The sequence below is a fragment of the Planococcus citri genome, chromosome 5 (genome assembly GCF_950023065.1).
Source record: "Planococcus citri chromosome 5, ihPlaCitr1.1, whole genome shotgun sequence".
NCBI lineage: Eukaryota > Metazoa > Arthropoda > Insecta > Hemiptera > Pseudococcidae > Planococcus > Planococcus citri.
In genome coordinates, this window is record NC_088681.1 from 70764553 (window position 1) to 70773486 (window position 8934).

The 8934-nt window shown below is 34.6% G+C and overlaps 2 long non-coding RNA genes across 2 annotated transcripts in view; one reads left to right on the forward strand and one right to left on the reverse strand.

The window, feature by feature from the left end:
* Window positions 1-347: 347 nt before the first annotated feature.
* On the reverse strand, window positions 348-1962 carry LOC135849410 (uncharacterized). The gene is made up of 4 exons (XR_010559528.1): window positions 1840-1962; window positions 1526-1753; window positions 993-1223; window positions 348-852 (listed from the first exon to the last, which is right to left on the reverse strand). It is a non-coding gene; the product is annotated as an uncharacterized LOC135849410 (long non-coding RNA).
* Window positions 1963-2118: 156 nt separating this feature from the next.
* Window positions 2119-8934, forward strand: part of LOC135849411 (uncharacterized) — a 97168-nt gene continuing 90352 nt past the window's right edge. The window contains exons 1-4 of the long non-coding RNA XR_010559529.1: window positions 2119-2323; window positions 3875-3973; window positions 4615-5237; window positions 7709-7843. This is a non-coding gene — a long non-coding RNA (uncharacterized LOC135849411). The remainder of the gene's footprint in view (window positions 2324-3874; window positions 3974-4614; window positions 5238-7708; window positions 7844-8934) is intronic.

Genomic DNA, 8934 nt, shown 5'->3' on the forward strand with positions numbered 1-8934 from the left:
AACCTAATAAATAATACCTATCTACTCGTAATAAGCTAAAAATATTCGTTCAAAAAACGAAAAGCTTATGTATCTAATAGCTATTAGGTATATTGTAGAAATAAGAATGACGAAAATTTTACATTTAACGTTTATTTTCATTTCTTTCTGTGTACCTACCTACCTACCTACCTACTATTCAATCCTTATGTGAAATTTCAATAATGTATTCTTCACCGTTGTAAAATTAACCTACACACATGTTCAAATCTATTTCATCGAACCGAAGAATATATAGAGTACCTTCGGAAGAAAAAAAGCATTACCGAACTCCGACGACGTATAGAAGAGGAAACCGAAGGAAAATGTATATCTGAATAATGTATTAACTAGGTTACACTTCCCACGTTAACGGAACTAAATTTGTAATTCAGGTGACATTTTCATTCATACAAAAAAATTATTTACTAGTAAACTTGGCAACGCCATAGTGAACGTACAGTGAGATGAATTCTAACAGCTAGGTTTTTTTTTCATTTTATAAAACTAAATAGGCTAGTTGATATTCTATTGAAAAGGACAGTTTGTTCGATTTTCTCCGTCAAATCATTGGGTATCGGATAAGTTACTCATTTTGACATTCCTCTAGAGAGAAGTGTAGGAAAAGAGCTGCGACATGTTTCCATATATGATTGATTTTCGTACGAATTCGCGCGGTTTATAGGTTTGGATTTTTCTTTTGACATTCTTGTTTCAATAAGTCTTTATGAAATCGCCATGCTGCGTTCTACGTTCACGAAAAATGAACGTACATAACAATATCATCCGAAAATTCAAATCATTGTAGGCCTATGCGGTTCACTGGTATCATACCTACGCAAAAGTAAAATAATAAAAAAATAATTAGACTACATCTAGTCAAAAAGAACATTAAAACTTTGTCGTCAAGATTCATATCAAACTGGTAAAGCAACAAGCAGCAAAAAAACTCCAACGCTTCGCAGTTATAATACCATTAAGTAGAGTTGTTAAAGACCGAAAAATATGTCTTTTTCTTCTTTATAAATTGTCAGCACTTCTTGAGAACACCTGTGCTCGAACAGAGCGAAATTTTGCCTTTCTGTTTCCACAAGTTGGTCGTATATAAGGTGTATACTTCATCGCTTTTCTCCAAGCCAAACACGCAGGGTAAGTACAGCTGTATAGTGAGAAAAATAATGAAATAGGTACGGTTGTACAGATACCTGTGGGAAAGTTTAATGCTTTAGTGAATATTGCGATAAATTCACAACTGTTCAAACTTGCATAACTTATATAACTTTACCTACATGAAAATCAGTGCAACAATAACAAATATAAAACACGAACAAAGAAGTGAAACGAATCTTAGTATAGTTGTATAGTTATGAAATAAAAAAAATATCGTGCTTGAACGCCATATCGAAACTTCGGATAGACATTTTCAGAAAAGTATTCGTATTGTACTGGTGTTCTTTCGTGTGGAAAAAAATCAAGTTATTAAAAAGTAAATTTGAATCATACTCACACTCACAGTCGCAGTTGAGTTGAAAGTTTTCACGAACGATTCAAGTTTCTGATAGAAATACCCATTCACATTTATCGATAGGGGTACGTATCAGGCTGCGTTGATATGATTCCGGAATTGAATTGATTAACGTGCAGATTCGCTGTGGTTGAAAAAAAAGAAGCGAGGGCATTGCACTATTTGCACTCTTGGTCTTGGTCTTGAGTGTTGATGAAGGTACAGCTGAATCTGGAATAAGTTTGATTTGTCATTAGAGTAATGAAATCGAATGTAATTTATTCACACGAAACATTTTTAATGAAGAAATTACTTACCAAAGATTTCAAATCGAGTCTTTGCATTTCCAATGTTGTTATCTTATCAGTACCGATCAGTTGTCATCCCTTCTCTTCACCCACCGGCGGATGTTTCTTAATGATGACGTCATCACAAGTTTTTTATCGACATGTTTGTTTTTTGTTGATTTTTGATTGATCGATTTTTTAAATCAAATTGGCAACGTTGGTCCAGCTGATTGTTCATTGTTGGATGTCTAGAAGGCGTGGAGCCATTTTGTTTTTGTCATATTCAGTTTTCTTTTCTTTTGTCGCGGTGTTGAAGTTAATGAATTTCGTCATTCATTGTTCCTATGTATTTTGTTTCATTAATAAGAATATGGTGTTTTTCGCGAGAAAATATGTTGCAGATGTTTTTTTTTCATCTGCTGAATGTTTTCTTTACATCCTGAGTGTTTGGGGTGGTTTGGGTTTGGGATATTCATTATCCCTTGTGTGTGTTTTTTGGCGCGCGTCAAGTGCGGTAAGTTTTAATTCTATTCTTTTTTAATAATGAATATTCATATTCTTGACTTCAAATTGAGAATAAGACCATCGCCTCTGCCATAGAGGTATATCTACTCGTATGATTTACCGATGAAATATTTTGTTTTACTTAATAGGTATAGGTAAAACTCTCAGTACCGCACTGTTTTCAGAGCGGTATTGTTGCACTTTACCGGCTACTTTCATCAGTACGGTATTGACGCGAGTTTATCAGTAACACTATGATAATATCAACAATACCTATGCGCGTACGTATAAAATGGTGAATCTTTGTAACATTTTTGAGAGATATGTACGTTTTTGAGCGAATCTATTCTAACTGAACTAGTAAATGAATTAAATATTCTGTACTTTAAACACTATAATGATTAAGGATTTCAGTAAGTTCATTCGTATTCGATGAAATTTAGTTTCAAAAGATATCAATTAACTACTATGTTGTATAATTCTTTTTGAATAATTTTATCAAAGTGAGAACGATCGCAGACTACAGTACCTGTACAAAACACACATTGAATGATCAAGTAGATATAATTATTGTATGTACGAGTACATATTTATAATGTACTTTAGATTCACACCACTTTGTTATCATCACATTTTAATGTAACTAAATACTGAAAACTGAAAAATCTGAATTGATTTTGCGAATAAATAAACTAAAACAAAATGAAATTCATTTTCTGATTAGAAATTAAACACCCACATTTGATTCACTCAAACTTCGAACAAAAGAAAATAAAGAAATCACATGTATGTAAATCGGCAGGTTATCTACTGAAAAGCACGCTTTGAATGTAAAGCAGGGTTGTCATTTAGATGAATAATTAAAGTACTACATTTGTAAACTTTTTTACATTTTTGTGTAATTTTGTACGCATAATGACTTAAAGACAATTGCCTTGTTTTAAACAGTGAGGCACTGAGAGCTTTACCTATACTAATTAAGTAAAACATATTACTCAACTGATTCGGCAAATGTACGTGAACACCAACTCGTGTGCTTTGCAACGCTCGCCTGCGGCTCGCGCTGCAAAATTCACACTCGTTGGTATTCACGCACTTTACCGAACAGTTAAGTAATATACTATTACTCCCTATAACCTATAGCATATTGCCATTTACTACGTAGCACATTATTTTTGTTTGCCTTTACTCGTATAGTAAGGCATGTTATACCTTTCTGTTTCGCGACGAACGGCGGCGTCTTTTCGAAAGCACATATATCACATCTAATACGGCGAACTTGGGTCGCAAGGGATTTATGTTTATCTTCAGCTATCACGTAATACCGTTGACAGATGTGTTTTCTTTTCCAAAACATACGTACTATACAGTACACACATCAAGATCAAAACCTTGCAAAAATCTACCTGCACCTTTCTTATTTTTGCCAATTAGATTTCACTAGTCGATGTGCCGATAAAATATTTCATTTTTTTACCATTAAGATGATTCATAGATAGGTACTAAACAAAGCATCATATCAGATAAGTCTCTTACTTATACGCTGCGTTGTATTTTTCAGATTTTGAATGGAGCTATCGAAAGGACTACCTATATACCAACAGTCCAACACTACCTCCGGTGAAGGAACGAACCATTCTAGATGAAAATTATTTTACGTGTAAGTATCTATAGATAGATAAGTTTCCTTCTCGTATATTTTCTTTCTCAAAAACAATAATACACCAACTTATCTACCTACGTGGAAAAAAACCATCTCAACTTTTCAGCTCGAATGAAACACGATACTTATGTAGCTAACTTTTTGAAAAATTATCGATATTTTTCTCAAGTCTGATGTCCTCGGTCGTCTCATGCTGACTTTCTCGCTGGTTCCTGCTTTTACCATCGTACAGTACCAAATTTTCCATCACGTTTATCGTTTTAAAACTCTCGCAACATCGAACGACGTTCCTTTCGTTCGCACGATAAAATTAACAAAGTTATACATATAGCGCACAGACCATCGCAGGACGTCGAAAAAACAGCTCGAAAAAGCTACAAAATAAAAAGAAGAAATATGATACTAAAAATTTCGCCAACCCGAAAGAATAAATGAAGTTTCATCACCAAAACTTTTCAACTTGCAAACGTTTTTATTAATTTTCTTCATTTAGTTAGTTACTCGAAAATTTCGAGTTTGTTGAAGATTCGTTTAATTTAGTTTTTTCCCCCTTAGTTTTTCATTTCGAGCCAAATACACCAAGTTTTTGCCAATTAATTTACGAAATCATTAACTCGCGGTATCTATGTTTGTTTCAGCGTTACATTATTCTGGTTTGAAGAATTTCACGACAACGATGGACGATGGATGAAACACCTAGAAGAGCAAAACACCGCTCTACTCCCTCGCACTGTTCGCTCCAGTACTCAAGTATAGATACATACGTGTTTTTTCTCCCTCGATTAAGAAAAATAACTTTTCGGACTGAATAATATGATATTACGTCATCATTCGAACGTTTTTTTTTGTTCAGAATATTTACATTAAAAAAAATATCAGGCGTAGAATTTTGCAATAACAACTTTCCTCCCAGTAGAATTTTTCTAATTTGAAGTTTTGGTTGTAAAGTTTTCGGTGTTCTTTTGCTTTCTCTCTCCCGTTGCTTCGCTTTACTTTTTATTTTACTTCCTCTTTCAATTATGCTTAATACTTTGAATACTTTCGGATAAGTTTACAAGACGCGTAAAAAGCCACCGAGGAGGCAATATTTTAACGGATTTGCTTGTGTTTTGTAATTTGTGCTAATTTTTTGTTTTTGTTTCCAGGTACCTCTACCTACCTGTTTTTTTGAGCTTATTCTCTCGGCGGCTTATTATCGTTTCGTTTCTCTGGAGAGTTCAACTGTGCCGGATTAATGGCAGCTAAATGATGTAGGCAGTTGGTAGGTATTTAATAACGATAATTTTTAATCGTTGAAACGACCAATGTGTTTCCAAACAATGTGCTATTCTAATTGGTCATTTTTTTTTTTTTGAATCGAATCCTATAAGTCGACTTATAGGATTTAAAAGGTAAATTTTAACGAACGCAGTTTCTCGATCTAATTTCAATAAATAGTCGATCAGAATCGCATATATTATTGGAAACACTCCATTCTTATTACTTATAGTCCGACATATGAAAATAGGAGTAATTGCACCCCCCCCCCCGGCCGATTCTTCAGGACAACTTTTTTCTTGAAGGGGACATCCTAAGGAACATTTTAAAGCAACCTTGCCCAAAAAAAGTTGGCCTTACTTACAAAATTGCGGCCATTTTGATTGACAGATCAGCCGAAATCACAGATTTCGCGTTTCAACATAGGACTTGCACGAAATTTTTCAAACCATACAAAGGTAGATCGAAAAATCATGCAAAAATTTATCACCTGTCAAAATTTCAAGTGCTAAAAAGTGCGTTTTTCGATTTTTGGTGAATTTTTGAAAATCCCATTTAGGTCAAAAATGAGGGCAAAAATCAAAATTTTACCAAATTGACAAAGAAAGCTGAAATTTGGAATAGACCCTATTTTCGACGTGCCAAATCGATTGGAAACCGTTTCAACCCGTTTTGAGCAGTTCTGGAGCCTCCAGCAGATTTTTGAAACTCGAAATTCCCACAAAATTCCATCAAATTGGAGTTGTAAAGCTGAAAGTTATTCTAAAAACTAATTTCAATACACTACGAAGTGCTCTTGGTGAATTTCAAGTCGTTTTGGAGCCTCCAGCGACTTTTTGAAAATTCCTGAAGCATCCAGCAGATTTTTGAAACTTTGAATTTTCACAAAATTTCATCAAATGGAGATGGAATGGAAAGCTGAGATTTACTCTACACTCCAATTTTAACACCCGACTTCAGGTGGGTTCAAGTCATTTTAGAGCCTCCAGCGACTTTCTTGAAAATTACTGGAGCCTCCAGTGGAATCAAATGAAGTTGACAAGCTGATATTTACTTCTCGCAGACTACATGGTGGTTTCAATGCTTCCGGCTAGTTTTGAGAAATTTCAATTTTCCAAAGAAACGCCATACAACCGTTCAAAAAGTCGCTGAATAAGGCTCCAAAATGACTTGAAATCCACCAGCAGTCAACTTCGTAGCGTATTAAAATTAGTTTGCAGAACGAATTTCGACTCTCCATCTAAGTTTGATGAAATTTTGGGGAAATTTCAAGTTTCAAAAATCTACTGGAGGCTCCAGTAACTCTCAAAAAAGTCGCTGGAGTCTCTAAAATGACTTGAACCCACCTGAAGTCGTCTTCAGAGGGTGTTAAAATTGGAGTGTAGAGTAAATTTCAGATTCCCATCCATTTGATGAAATTTTGTGAAAATTCAAAGTTTCAAAAAAGTCGCTGGAGGCTCCAAAACGACTTGAAATTCACCAACAGCACTTCGTAGCGTATTGAAATTAGTTTTTAGAATAAATTTCAGCTTTACAGCTCCAATTTGATGGAATTTTGTGGGAATTTCGAGTTTCAAAAATCTGCTGGAGGCTCCAGAACTGCTCAAAACTGGTTGAAACGGTTTCCAATCGATTTGGCATGTCGAAAATAGGGTCGATTCCAAATTTCAGCTTTCCTGGTCAATTTGGTAAAATTTTGATTTTTTCCCTCATTTTTGGCATAAATTGGATTTTCAAAAATCGAAAAACGCACTTTAGCACTTGAATTTTGACAGGTGATTTTTTGCATGATTTTTCGATCTACCTTTGTAAGGTTTGAAAAATTTCGTGCAAGTCCTATTGTTGAAACGCGAAATCTGAGATTTCGGCTGACCTGTCAACTTTTTTTTGGGCAAGTTTGCATTAAAGTGTTCCTTAGGATGTCCCCTTTCAGAAAAAAGTTGTCCCGAAGGATCGGCGGGGGGGGGAGGGTGCAATATTTGAGATAAGTGAACGGAGTTTATTAGGTAGATAGAGGTACATATTTGAATAAATAATTCGTATAAAAGGGTCGAATTACGTGAATGATTTCGTATAGCCTGATTTAGGAGTTTTACTGTGGCGATGATGAAAATTTTAAAGTGTTTTTATTGTGAATTTCATTTCAACAGACGTATTATTTGCGAGTGCATTATTTGCATTTTTTAAAATGAAAAATCAAGCATACGACATCGATAAAAAGCAAAAATTGAAGAATTGTGATTATTAATATGTATTTTTTCTGAAAACATCTCGAAAAGTGTACCAAACTTTTTCGAATGAGTAAGGAGGGGTACTTCGAAGCTATTTTTCAATTATTGGCCATTCTTTGAATCACAAACGTATAAAGTTTTATTATTGTACATATACGACTTGTAGTTATGTATTATGTATAGTATGTTGTATATTAGCAGCAGACATTTCATTCATTGTATTTTTTGAATTTTTTTTGTACAGTGTCTTCGGAAATACGCAACGATTTCATCTTTACAACTTCCTATTCTATTGGATCATTGGCGTCATCGCAGCTCTCCCGCAACAAACCGAACTACATTCGCAGCCTTCAGAGTCGTTCTAAACGAAAAGAAACAGGTAACTGCATGTTCACTGCTCACGTCAGCAAATACCAGTACAATTACCCTCCGTAGGTGGTAATTACCTCTGGTGAACTGTAACCCAAATTTCAAAGCACCTAGAACTCGCGAATAACCACCCAACTGGCGCACGCGTGAAAAAATTTGAATACGGTATTACGCGAGCAAAAAAATGGCACTAAATTTAATTATTTTTCAGCCATAAAACACGAGTAGTATCAAGAGTGCGATAATTTATTGGAACTTGTTTCCGTCATTTTTTTTTTCGTTTAGATTTCTCACGAAATGCCGATAAACCATATAACGGTGGCGTGTTTTCATTGACGTCATTCTTTCTACACCGTCGTCGCTGGTGTATATAGTTGTATTGTGTATACCTTTACCTACCTATAGTACCTTACCTATCTGCCAGCTTACAATGTGCGGATACAGGGATCACGGGCCATTCATAGTACCTATAACAGACTAGCAAATTCACTTCTACTTGCTCCCTATCTATATACGTTGCATTATATGCGGACTTGAATTAGCAATTTAAATTTTTGCTTGGCACGAGTTCTGCATTACTTTTACATATGTGTGTTTTGGGTTCTACGTAGACAAAACAGCATTATATTACCTACCTTTTTTAAAATGTACTGATACTACTAGTGTAAGTATAGGCATCGCAGTTTCATTTTTCTTATCGAATCTTTTCTTTTTATCCATTTTTTTGGCAGAGTTTTTATGCATACAGTTCGATGAGAAAGCGAAATAGGAGTGAAAGCATTCGCTGAGACGATACCTATATTAATTACGTTATTATAATAATATTGATAATATTTTACTTTTTTTTTCGTGGAAAAAATTTGTGCTTTGTTAATAGTTTTGTTAATCATTCAAAATTTCACTCTTTTCCAAAAATTCCAAAAAGCCTTTCTTTTTGCTAGAATTGTCAGAATCATGCTATTTCGATAAAAGTTGTGGAAATTCTCGCCAAGTATGACAAAAAATTCTATTTCACGTGGTACACAGATACATCTGAAGAGTGATATTCCAAAACTCGCTTTGTCCATTTTCACAACTTTTCAGGAGAGAGGGAAAACAGTT